The sequence below is a fragment of the Parambassis ranga genome, unplaced genomic scaffold (genome assembly GCF_900634625.1).
Source record: "Parambassis ranga unplaced genomic scaffold, fParRan2.1 scaffold_21_arrow_ctg1, whole genome shotgun sequence".
In the NCBI taxonomy this organism is placed as follows: Eukaryota; Metazoa; Chordata; class Actinopteri; family Ambassidae; genus Parambassis; species Parambassis ranga.
The window spans coordinates 4831118-4843558 of record NW_021144767.1 but is presented as its reverse complement, the minus strand read 5'-3'; the positions used below and the strand labels follow the sequence as shown (position 1 = coordinate 4843558).

The 12441-nt window shown below is 44.6% G+C and overlaps 2 non-coding genes across 2 annotated transcripts; both read left to right on the top strand.

Moving 5' to 3' along the window:
- The first annotated feature begins 706 nt into the window (after positions 1 to 706).
- Positions 707 to 797, top strand: trnay-gua (transfer RNA tyrosine (anticodon GUA)). Its single transcript is given in 2 exon segments — positions 707 to 743; positions 762 to 797. It is a non-coding gene; the product is annotated as a tRNA-Tyr (tRNA).
- A 3289-nt stretch (positions 798 to 4086) lies between these two features.
- Positions 4087 to 4177, top strand: trnay-gua (transfer RNA tyrosine (anticodon GUA)). Its single transcript is given in 2 exon segments — positions 4087 to 4123; positions 4142 to 4177. It is a non-coding gene; the product is annotated as a tRNA-Tyr (tRNA).
- Positions 4178 to 12441: the final 8264 nt, after the last annotated feature.

The following is a 12441-nucleotide window of genomic DNA, read 5'->3' as shown; positions in this document are numbered from 1 at the left end:
ATCGTTATCATTTTTATCGCCCAGCCCTAGACTGAAGCATTGACGCTGCAGCTGTTTCTATTGGGAAAACGATGACATTTACCGCGTGATCCGAGTACTTGAATAATCGCAAAAATAATCGGCGAGTATCTGAGTACCAAAATACCGGTTTGTTTCAGCCCTAACTTTTGATTACATTATGCCATCCCCAACCCAAAAATGTGGTCCACTGGGCATTGCCCGGTATGCCAGATGGCCAGTCCATACCTGCTCTCAAGAGCCCTGACTAATGTGTTGATGGAAAGATCTAAACCCTGGAACAACCAAAGGACCTAAACCAACATTAAAGTTCTAATAAACAGAAATAATAATAAACATTCAGGTTCTGACAAAGAAAAAAAACACTTTTGATCTGGTTATGGACAATATTTTGCACAAGTTTGACATCTTAGAGACGTTTTACCTTGAGGAGCGTTGTGAGAGTATCAAAGTATATATTCTATTCTATTCTATTCTATTCTAGTATGGTCAAGATGTAAAGTGGTCATACTGCCACAAAGTCTTAAGCTGCATTCCAGGATAATGAAAATCTTGTCTGATTTTTTCAGGTCTTTATGAACACACAAATCCAATCCACATTCCTGACTTTCAGATCAAGCACAGATGACCTGTGTTTGAGTCAACTATGAACGCTCGGCTGTGCTCGGGCATTTCTTTCTCAGCCCACCCTTCGATAGCTCAGTTGGTAGAGCGGAGGACTGTAGTGAGACAACAAAACTGAAATCCTTCGGTCGCTGGTTCAAATCCAGCTCGAAGGAGTGACTTTTAACCCTCGAGAGTTTCATCATAATGTCACATCATTTTTTCACTGGTTTTTGGCTAAAGGGCCGATGTGACATATATGTCACAATGATTTTATCTGATTTGATTTTTTATCTGAAGTGCATTTGTTCAATGCATGTGTTTACAACACGTTTATGTAATAAAGGATGTGTTATGTAGTCATTAGAATCCTTGACTGGTCAAATCTTACCTTTAGCAAGTCGATAGAGCCTTTTTAAAATTTGCTAGCTCTGCATCTGTAAACACAAAATCACCTACAAACAAACCAGCCTGTTTGACCCCAATGGTACAGCAAATCACTCATTAAGGAATATGACATGCAGTTTTTATTTAGTAAACAATGTTTAGCTTTTAATCTTAGTGAAACTGAGGGGAAATCGCTGCATATCAGTTTACGATTAATGAATTCCTCGATAATTTGCATCCCTATTCTGACCTGGAAGATTGAGAAGATCGGACCAGTTGTATTTTGGAATATCTGAATGCTTTTTTGTGGAATACTTGATGCGGCCCAGCCTCGACCCCCATCGCCCCCCGGGTAAGTTGAGTTTGAGACCCCTGCTGTAGATCTTTGTTTAAAAAAAAAAAAAAAGACCATATGTCCCTTTTTTTGGGCCTCGTTGGCGCAGTAGGCAGCACGTCAGTCTCATAATCTGAAGGTCATGAGTTCAACCCTCACACGGGGCACAACGTTTAGAGACAGCATTGAATAAAGAGTACACACACTCACCATTTACAGGTACATAATATTACATAGTAGCATCAACAAGCTAATTTACAGAGGAAATGACCATAAAAGCAGGTGTCTGTCAGTGCTTACTATACAATCCGGTGGTTGCCTACCCATTGTGCATGTGTGGAACACAGACCTTAAGGGGCCCCACACTGAACAGACTGTGTGGCAGAGGCTGGGGATCAATGCCACCATTGTGAACACAATACCAGGAAGTTTAAGGCCTTTTTTTTCATATACAGTGCCCATGTTAGTTCCAATATGTCTCGTATACGTGCTGGCTACTACTCTTTTTAACCTATGAGACTGACGCGCTGCCTACTGCGGCTGTGGTTGCTCAGAAACAAGTGAAATATGGTCCTTTTTTTAACAAAGACATCTACATTGCAGTATGTTAGTGAGAATATCTCTCATATGCGCGCTGACTACTGCACCAACAAAAATTATTAATTTAACCTTTAGGAGTATGTACACACCTTAAAACTGCTGTGAAAATATGATATGTTAATACGTAGAGAAGATTGAAGCAAGGCGTCTGGACTTGTAGAGTTTTCTTGAAGACGTTTCGCTGCTCATCCAAGCAGCTTCATCAGTTCTAACTGTTTGGTGGGGAAACATGGTTTATATGTGGTTGCAGACCTCAGTGGGTGGGTCTGGGTAAAACTCACAAACAATAGCACTAAATGTTTCCATGGCTGCCTGGGCCAGGTGTGTCTAACGACTGGCTAACGACTGTGAGACTGCCGGAGGGGGGCTGGTTGACAGCCCTTTGTTCTTGCTGTGAGTATGTGCAAACTTCCTGGAATGGATGGAATCACTGTATTGTATGTGGTAGAAAGATGATGTCTGAGGCCACCACCTCTGTTAAGGGAAGGTTTTTCCAGCTTAACATAGATGCTTCCTTGACTCCTCTTTCATACCACCTTTCCTCCCTGTCTAAAATGTGGACATTGTTGTCCTCAAAGGAGTGTCCTTTGAAGATCCTGCAGAGTTTCTCTGATACTCCTGACACATATGGAATGGAGATGTTCTTTCTCCGCCGGTTGTTGTGCTTCTTCTTGTTGTTGGGGGGTCTTGTTTTAGTGGCTTTGATGAGTGCCCACTTCGGGTAGCCACAGGTTTGCAGGGCCTTCCTGATGTGGTGTTGCTCCTTCTTCTTCCCCTCTGAGCTGGTTAGTACAGTTTGTGCTCTGTGCTGCAGGGTCCTGATGACTCCAGTTTGTGTTCCAGTGGGTGGTGTGAATCAAACAACAGGTACTGGTCCGTGTGTGTGGGTTTCCTGCACACTTCCATGTTGAGGCTCCTGTCCTCAATATGTACTGTGCAGTCCAAGAAGGCCAGATTGTTCTCCCTGATGTCCTCCCGAGTGAACTTGATGTTGTTGTCCACTGCGTTGATGTGTTCTGTGAACCGTTGCACTTCATTGGTCACCCAGGTGTCATCCACATATCTAAACCAGTGGGTGGGGGTGGTTCCAGAAAAGGAACTCAAGGCTCTTCTCTCCACTTCTTCCATGTAGAGGTTGGCCACAATAGGAGACACAGATGATCCCATCGCACAGCCGTGCTTCTGTCTGTAAAAGTTCCCATTGTACTGGAAATAAGTGGTGGTCAGGCAGAGGTCCAGCAGGTCACAGATGTGGTCTGGCGTGAGGTTGGTTCTTTCCTTGAGTGTGCTGTCTTGTGTGAGGCACGTCCTTACCATCTCTGTGGCTTCTGATGTAGGGATGCAGGTGAACAGGGAGGTGACATCAAATGAGGCCATAGTGTCGTCTGGGTCCATTCGGATCTTCTCCACCTTGTTCACAAAGTCCTACCAGTGGTGTCAGGAGTTCAGCCAAGTGCTTAGCCATGTTGTATGTGACTGAGTTTGTGCTGCTGACGATGGGTCTGAGGGGGACTCCTTCCTTGTGAATCTTGGGAGTCCATACAGGCATGGAGTGGCTTCCCCAGGAAGCATACAATGCAGTGATTCCATCCATTCCCAGGAAGTTTGCACATACTCACAGCAAGAACAAAGGGCTGTCAACCAGCCCCCCTCCGGCAGTTTCATAGTCGTTAGCCAGTCGTTAGACACACCTGCCAGATCATCACAGGTAATTATGGAAACATTTAGTGCTATTGTTTCTAAGTTTGACCCAGACCCACCCACTGAGGTCTGCAACCACATATAAACCATGTTTCCCACCAAACAGTTAGAACTGATGAAGCTGCTTGGATGAGCAGCGAAACGTCTTCAAGAAAACTCTACAAGTCCAGACGCCTTGCCTCAAAGTCTATATTCTATTCTATTCTATTCTATTCTATTCTATTCTATTCTATTCTAGTATGGTCAAGATGTAAAGTGGTCATACTGCCACAAAGTCTTAAGCTGCATTCCAGGATAATGAAAATCTTGTCTGATTTTTTTCAGGTCTTTATGAACACACAAATCCAATCCACATTCCTGACTTTCAAATCAAGCACAGATGACCTGTGTTTGAGTCAACTATGAACGCTCGGCTGTGCTCGGGCATTTCTTTCTCAGCCCACCCTTCGATAGCTCAGTTGGTAGAGCGGAGGACTGTAGTGAGACAATAAAACTGAAATCCTTAGGTCGCTGGTTCAAATCCGGCTCGAAGGAGTGACTTTTAACCCTCGAGAGTTTCATCATAATGTCACATCATTTTTTCACTGGTTTTTTGGCTAAAGGGCCGATGTGACATATATGTCACAATGATTTTTATCTGATTTGATTTTTTATCTGAAGTGCATTTGTTCAATACATGTGTTTACAACACGTTTATGTAATAAAGGATGTGTTATGTAGTCATTAGAATCCTTGACTGGTCAAATCTTACCTTTAGCAAGTCGATAGAGCCTTTTTAAAATTTGCTAGCTCTGCATCTGTAAACACAAAATCACCTACAAACAAACCAGCCTGTTTGACCCCAATGGTACAGCAAATCACTCATTAAGGAATATGACATGCAGTTTTTATTTAGTAAACAATGTTTAGCTTTTAATCTTAGTGAAACTGAGGGGAAATCGCTGCATATCAGTTTACGATTAATGAATTCCTCGATAATTTGCATCCCTATTCTGACCTGGAAGATTGAGAAGATCGGACCAGTTGTATTTTGGAATATCTGAATGCTTTTTTGTGGAATACTTGATGCGGCCCAGCCTCACCCAGCCTCGACCCCCATCGCCCCCCGGGTAAGTTGAGTTTGAGACCCCTGCTGTAGATCTTTGTTTAAAAAAAAAAAAAAGAAGACATATGGTCTTCTTTTTTTTTTTGGGCCTCGTTGGCGCCTCCGGCCGCCCGTGTGTCGAGCAAGCCGCCTCCTCCTACAGCCAATCGCGAGGCCGAGTGCTACCACGAATTTACTACAAATTGACCAATGACGGAGCTGCCCTCTACCACGATTCGCCAGCTCCCGCCTACCTCCGCCGCCGGCCAACCACGAGGCCGAGTGCTACCATGAATTGACCAATGACAGAGCTGCCCTCTACCACGATTCGCCAGCTCCCGCCCCTGGCAACGAGCTGGCCAATCACAGCTCGGACCACTGCTCGAGGCGGATGTGGCCCAGTCACGACGCTGTTGCTATGGCTTCGTCATTGCCTTTACCGAGCTACGTCGCCGTGGACGGCTATCAGGATAATTTACCCCAGTAACCGTTCTACCGGAGACTCCGACGTGTCGGTGAGTGAGTGTCGTTGTGTACATGCTGGTATGTGATTGTAAAGCGCTACGTTTGTGTAGCAATGTATGTATGAACGTACCTAGCCGGTGCTCTACTGGCTAGGATAAATTCACAGTTACCGACGGCTCAGATGGAATAATTGATCATAGACTGCCCTCTGTGTTGTTTACACCTATAAAGCATTTGACTGGGAGAACGCTACATTTAGTGTGTTTTAGCAAACATTTCCATTTACAGCGTTAGCTTCGGCTAATCAGCTACAGACAAGCCTCTTGTTATTGTTAGCTTTAGTTAGCTCTCTCTTTGTCTTCAGTTAGTGTAACTTTCAATGGACTTTTATTACTGCAGTGTAGTATTACTGTGTCATAGCATCACTGTATTGGTTTTCAATATCCTATGATCATGTAGTTGTTATAATTAAATTATTGTTTTGTGTTAAAGTGAGGAACTCTCTCTTAGTGTTCTGATAAACATTATGCTTCTCCTCCTTGTTCTTCTATTGTTGTTCTTTTAGGACTATTTACTGACAGACATGGATCCTGAAGCTGGTGGACTACACACCACCAAGGAAATACACTGGTACAGTTTCCTAATGTCTGGAAAAACTCATTTGTATTTAGGTTTAGTGCATATATTAGTACATGACATATGATTTGATGTGTTTGTGTGTATGATTTTCAGGAGAGCTTATGGGGTGGAGTATCTATATGACCAGACAGGCTACGCTTTGCTGGAGCCAGAGGAGTTTGAGGACGTCACTGTCCCCTTGCTGGATGCTCCTCCACTCACTGGTACATCTGCCACAGCACCTCCACTCACTGCAGGCTTTATAATTGTGAATTATAAGACAGCTACTGTAATATCTGGTCATTATTTTTCAAACTAGCATGTACACGTATCTTTTATTGCTATATTTCACACTGCCTTAATTTGCCAGGTGTTTCATCGGGTCCCAAGGGCAGCCAGACCTGTTCGACTCCATTCAAGAAAACTCTACAAGTCCTTGCCTTGCTTCAATCATCTCTATGATTATGACCTGGATGACTGAGACTCTTCATCAGCATACACCAGTGTGTTGTCAACAAAGCCTGTGTGATGGCTGAGACCACCATCCAGCTGCCTGAGGTGAACACAGCAATGCTGGCATGACGGTGAGTAAATCATGAAGTATGTGAACCATGTCAGCTGTATTTGTGGAATATATTGCTTCTGTAAAACTACTGTTTTGTTGTTGTTGTTTTTTTCAGGTACAACAAGCAGAGTCGGGCTCGGGAGACCGAGGTGCTTCAGCAAGCCATTGAGTCTCCAAAGCCATCCACACCTCAGAGAGAAGCTCTCTTGACCATGGCTGCAGGGGACAACCTGCACAGCTTTACCCTGCCAGCCAATACAGCAGAATGGCCAGGTTTAAAAGGCAGCTGGTGTTTGGGGGAGACAGACCCCCATCTCTTCTCTGAATCTTGAGGCCAGCCCGGCATCTGCTTCACTGCAGCATCCTGCCACCAGCGCAGCATCTTTGCTGCAGTGTATATCAGTGTGTATATAGTGTAAACAAACACATTCTTTTGGTATCAGTTTCCCCCTCTGTGTAATTCAGTTAATGATAATGTTCAGGTAGTTGGGCATGTACAGCTTCAGTTTTTACAGGATTTGTAAATACAGTCTGATTTCAGTGTTTGTAAATACCATTTAATTTCACAAAATACTTTGATAAAAAATGATGTTTATCCAAATATGAATTTAGACTAATATTAAGAGGCTTTATGAGCAGTAAAGACTGCAAATAAACTCCTACTGGTCCTTTACATGTGCTCAATGTGAGCAATATTCCCCCCAAAAAGTTACTGAAATGGTAATAACAATAAGGTTTTTTTCCATTGTTCTTATATATTTGGGTTTGTGGGGGTTAATCAAGAGTCTGGAGCCATTGATGAGCCTTATATTGCAGACAAGGTCGGTATACAAAAAAGGATGTTAAGAAAAATGCAGATTAACACATTACAGCTTGTTACTAAGGATACAATTATTGTATGCAATCCTGTTCCTCTCAAGCTCTTTCCATATTAGCTAAACAGCGAGCAGATTGCATTTATCCCATTCAATGCATGCATGTGCAATTGGACTATTACAGCAAATGACACGTGAAATTTGTCACATACAAACGGTGTGCATCACTCTCCTTTCGCTTTGTTTTTAATTATAACGTCAGCCTGTGGCTAGCGCCCATGTGTCGACGTTGTGCTTGAGCCGATTTGTGGCATCAACGTCGACACATGGGCGCTAGCCTGTGGCTAGCGCCCATGTGTCGACGTTGATGCCACAAATCTGTGGCTAGCGCCCATGTGTCGACGTTGATGCCACAAATCGCGCCACAAATCGCGCCGAGAGCGCCGGTTCGAATCCCGCTAGGTGCGTTAATATTTTGCACTGAAATTACGCGAAACATATCGGTCGTTGTATGACATTTTACCGAGGTGACGTTATAATTAAAAACAAAGCGAAAGGAGAGTGATGCACACCGTTTGTATGTGACAAATTTCACGTGTCATTTGCTGTAATAGTCCAATTGCACATGCATGCATTGAGTGGAATAAATGCAATCTGCTCGCTATTTAGCTAATATGGATTGCATAAAATAATTTTATCCTTAATAACAAAGTGTAATAAAGTGTAATATGTTAATCTGCATTTTTCTTAACATCCTTTTTTGTATACCTACCTTGTCTGCAATAAAAGGCTCATCAATGGCTACAGACTCTTGATTAACCCCCAAAACGCAAATTAGGTTTGTGTTGTTTTTTTTTTTAAATGGTAAATCTTGAATTCTGAATGAAAGCTTGCCTCATTCAATTGTGATACTCTTAAAGGCAGTCACACCTTTTCAAGAATCCACACATTCTAGAGGTCTAACAATACTGTCTGGGAGACCTATTGTTCAATCCATTGTCATGCTATGAGCCCTTACATGGCTACCTCCCAACATTATCGGCTCGTTATCATCTCCCATTCGACAGACATTTAGGCAAGCAAGCAAAACCCTGCAGCAATTTAAGATTTTTCAAACTGTGCTACAGAAATCTAAAAAAAAACACATTATTTATCCTCAAAAAGATAGAAATTAATTAATTACACAGAGGGAGAAATTTATACCAAAAATGTTTATTTACAAAATAACAATATACACATACATGAAAGTGCACTTTCTCTCTCTTTATTTCTCACTTTCTCTCTGCTCCTCATCCCTGACGCCTCCCTCGATCTCCACTGAGGAACAAAGAGCAGACCCTGTCTGCTCTTTGTTTCTCTTTCCATAGCCTTTGGCTGCTAGGTGCTCCCTCCATTCAGCCAATGGCTCTGTTGCTGTCTCTGCACAGTACCAGTTTCCAAAGTATTGGTGGTGCCCTGGAAGCCGGCGGTCTTTCTGGCAACTTTTGCATACCACCACATCAGTTTTTTTTGTGTATTTCCTGTGTTGTACACCTGCCTGTTCCCTCTCCTGCCTCCTTTTCCTGTTCCTCTGTGTTGTATATGGCACATCTTCCACCAGTGGTTGAGATGTGCCAGCTGGCAGGATCAGCTGTTGATGGGACCTGGGACCTGGCAGATGTGGGGGCTGAAACACCACAGGCATATACAGCAGAGATGTGTTGGTGGCAGGATGCTGCAGGGAAGTGGATGCCACACTGGCCTCTGGACGCTGCAGCGAAGTGGATGCCACACTGGCCTCTGGACGCTGCAGCGAAGTGGATGCCACACTGGCCTCTGGACGCTGCAGTGAAGTGGATGCCTGGTTGGCCACAGGATGCAGATAGGAGGATGGGGGGCCTGACTCACCAAAACACAGCCGCCTTTTAAGTTTGGCCATGCCTGCTGTATTGGCTGGCAAGGTAAAGATATGTGGGTTATTCCCCACAGCCATGGTTAGGAGAGCTTCTTTTTGAGGTGTGGATGGCTGCTGCACCGCTCCTGCAATTGGAGCTTTTGGAGACTGAATGCCTTGCTGAAGCACCTCGGTCTCCTGAGATCGGCTCCGCTTGCTGTACCTGGAACAACAAAACAACAACAAAAGGGCAGAGTTTTAAAGAAGGGTGTAGGCCAAACAAAACTGACATAGTACACATATTTCATGATTTACTCACCACTGTGCCAGTGTTGCTGTGTTCACCTCAGGCAGCTGGATGGTGGTCTCAGACATCACACAGGCGTTGTTGATAACACACTGGCGTATGTTGCTGTATGCATGAATAATCTGAGTCCATCGGCTCTGGCTGCCTGTGGGACTCTTTTTTCGGCCAGTGATAGTCATGCAGAGGTGGATAAAGATGGCTTCCACCAGCCGGTTGCAGCTTGGCCACTGGGCCGGAGCATGTGACCCGACAAAAGACCTGGAAATTTAAGGCAGTGTAAAACTTAGCAATAATGGGTCACACCTACTTTAAACAAAACAAGTCAATAAAGAAACAAACACAAAAATTTATTGAACATACCGTTTGGTGGACTCCACCCCTGGTGCCACCGACTTTTTTGTGGCCCTAAACCGACCCTTGGTTAGGCTATCCTGATGCCGAGGAGGGTATTTAGTTCTAGCCTTGTCAAAGTCTGACAGCACATGCCAGAGGTCTATGATGTGTCGTGCCTCCTCCTGTGTTAGGGCAAGGCTGTGGTCCTTCAGAGACACAAGGCAGCGTGCCAACTCCTGGACTGCTGCATAGCCGGGGATGTTGTCTGGCCCAACAGAGTCCTAAATGAATGAAATGCATTGACAAACTTGAACAAAATATCTGATTGATTCTTGTAACAGCTTTCTAATATTTCATGTATTTTTTCCACTGATTGTGAATGTATATTGTTAAAATTAGTCAAATTCTAAACTTTTTTTAACTACATTTTTACATGTTATTTTGAAAAAGTAATGACCAAATGTTGCAGTACACAGACGTCTAATGTGCAATTATAAAGCCTGCAGTGGTGTGAGGTCTTACGTTAGTTGTAGGAGGTTCTGCTCTAGCCAAAATCATTTGCAAAAAGGTGAAAACTTACTGTAGATGCAGACACAGCAGCAGATGCGTCTGTGGCAAGTGGAGAGGCCCCAGTAAGCAAATCTCCTGAGCTAGCAGGAGCAGGAGGAGCAGGAACAGGAGCTGGAGACACGTCTGTGGCAAGTGGAGAGGCCCCAGTAAGCAAATCTCCCGAGCTAGCAGGAGCAGGAGGAACAGGAGCGGGAGACACGTCTGTGGTGAGTGGAGAAGCTGTGGCAGTGGGACCTGTGAGTAGAGGATCTTCCGGCAAGGGTACAGTGAAGTCCTCAAACTCCTCTGGCGCCTGCTCAACATAGCCCTCATCATCAGCCACAGTCACAGTGTCTGTCTCCATGGCAGCCAATGTGTGCTTGTAGTCCTCTAGTGCAGTGCCTGTCTGGTCATACAAATATTCCACCCCAATAAGCTCTCCTGAAAATCACACAAACATACACAAACACATCAAATTATATGTCATGTACAAACAGATGCAATAAACTTAATAATACAGATGAGCTTTTTCAGACATTAAGAAACTGTACCAGTATATTTTCTTGGTGGTGTGTAGTTCACCAGCTTCAGTCCCATGACGTTCTCTGCAAGCTGGTTGACTGCATGCCGGAGAAGGCCACTGTAAGAATGGGGCTCCACTCTTCCTTCAGCTGCCCTGCCTCTGTCCTCATTCCACCTGGCAAGTCCATCCACCAGATAGGCCTGGAAAAAGTTGGCACCGGCCAGAGTTCCTAAAGAGAAAATATATCTCTGTTATTAAATTGTGCTTAATTCTCTACACCAAACTACATTTTAGCTGTGCAAAAGTTGGGAAGAAGTTTCACCTGGGATGAATCTATTCATGTGGAGATGAAAGCTCTCCAGAGATGTTGATCCCCTGGCACATCTGTATGTTGGCAGTGTGTGCCCCCCCTTCTGCAGGGTCCCCGTCTGCATGTACAGCTGCACGCCAGGGGGGTCCTGGAGGCAACGGAGGTGTTTTTTCTGCACCTTCCAGATCTCCACCATCCGCTCGCTGTTGATGAGGGGCACACTAAGGGTGTTGCACCCCCTGTCCCCATCATAGGCCACCAAGAGCTGGTTGATGAGTGCCTCTATCTCAGTGCTACTCCTGGTGGTCCGTCTGCAGTGCAGCGCCATCTCTGCTCTGGAGATGTGCCGCATGACAGCAGCAGTGGTGGAGGGGTGTAGGTGTCTTGCTGCCAGCTCAGCGCACTTGGCCTCCCTCAGGGCACGCACATCATCCTCATCCCAGATGAAAATACACTGGCTCAGCTGGTTCATGAAGCCAGCATAAAGGGAGTGTGAGTCTGTGGTGCATCCCACGGCAATCCTACGCATGAAGTGCCACACATCGAGTCGTATCTGCATGCAGCCCCATGGTCTAAACATGCTGTGAAGATGTGTGGACCCACAGCAGTCCCGGTCCACATACAGCACCTCAGGAGGTGGTACTCCTGCATCCTGGAAGCGGCAGATTAGGCCACCAATCATTTTGCCGAGGCCATAGCCCTCACTGGCTGTCAGCACAGACATGATGACCTGGCCATGCTCATTGCCAATGTTGGTGGCCGGGCTCTACATGTCATTTAAGGAACTAATTCTGTGCAGACAGGTTAACTGAAACAGAGAGCATTGATTGGCTACATTCAAACATATAAGAAATTCGCTGAATGCTTCTTTAAGGGTGAACTTCCTGTGTGTGCAGACAGTGGAGGTGGTTTCAGGTGTTATAAATTGGCATCTCCATGGTTCAGATGAAGAAGTGGTTCCAGTTCCTCATATGCTCACATCTGCTAGTCCACAGAGGACAGTGGTCCTATACACATAAAGAACACATACTTAATGAATGTATGTGTTTTTATAGAGGACTTCATATTGTCTGAACCTGAGGAGGAGGAGGAGGAAGTCCTGTTCATATCAGCTGACAGGACTGATTCTGGTGTGAGCACATGTTGCTTTAATCTACAAAGTGAAATTGTTATTTGTTGCCAGTCATACACTCTCAGACTCTGGATTCCATTACAGGACAATGTGGACCTCATGTCAGTGTTGTGTGGAAAGCCAGTTCAGTTCATTTCTTGATATTAAATATTTTATTTCTCGCACTAGTAAGGCAAAACGTTGCACTAGTTAACTAGTGAATGCATTTAGACCTGGTTAGTGTT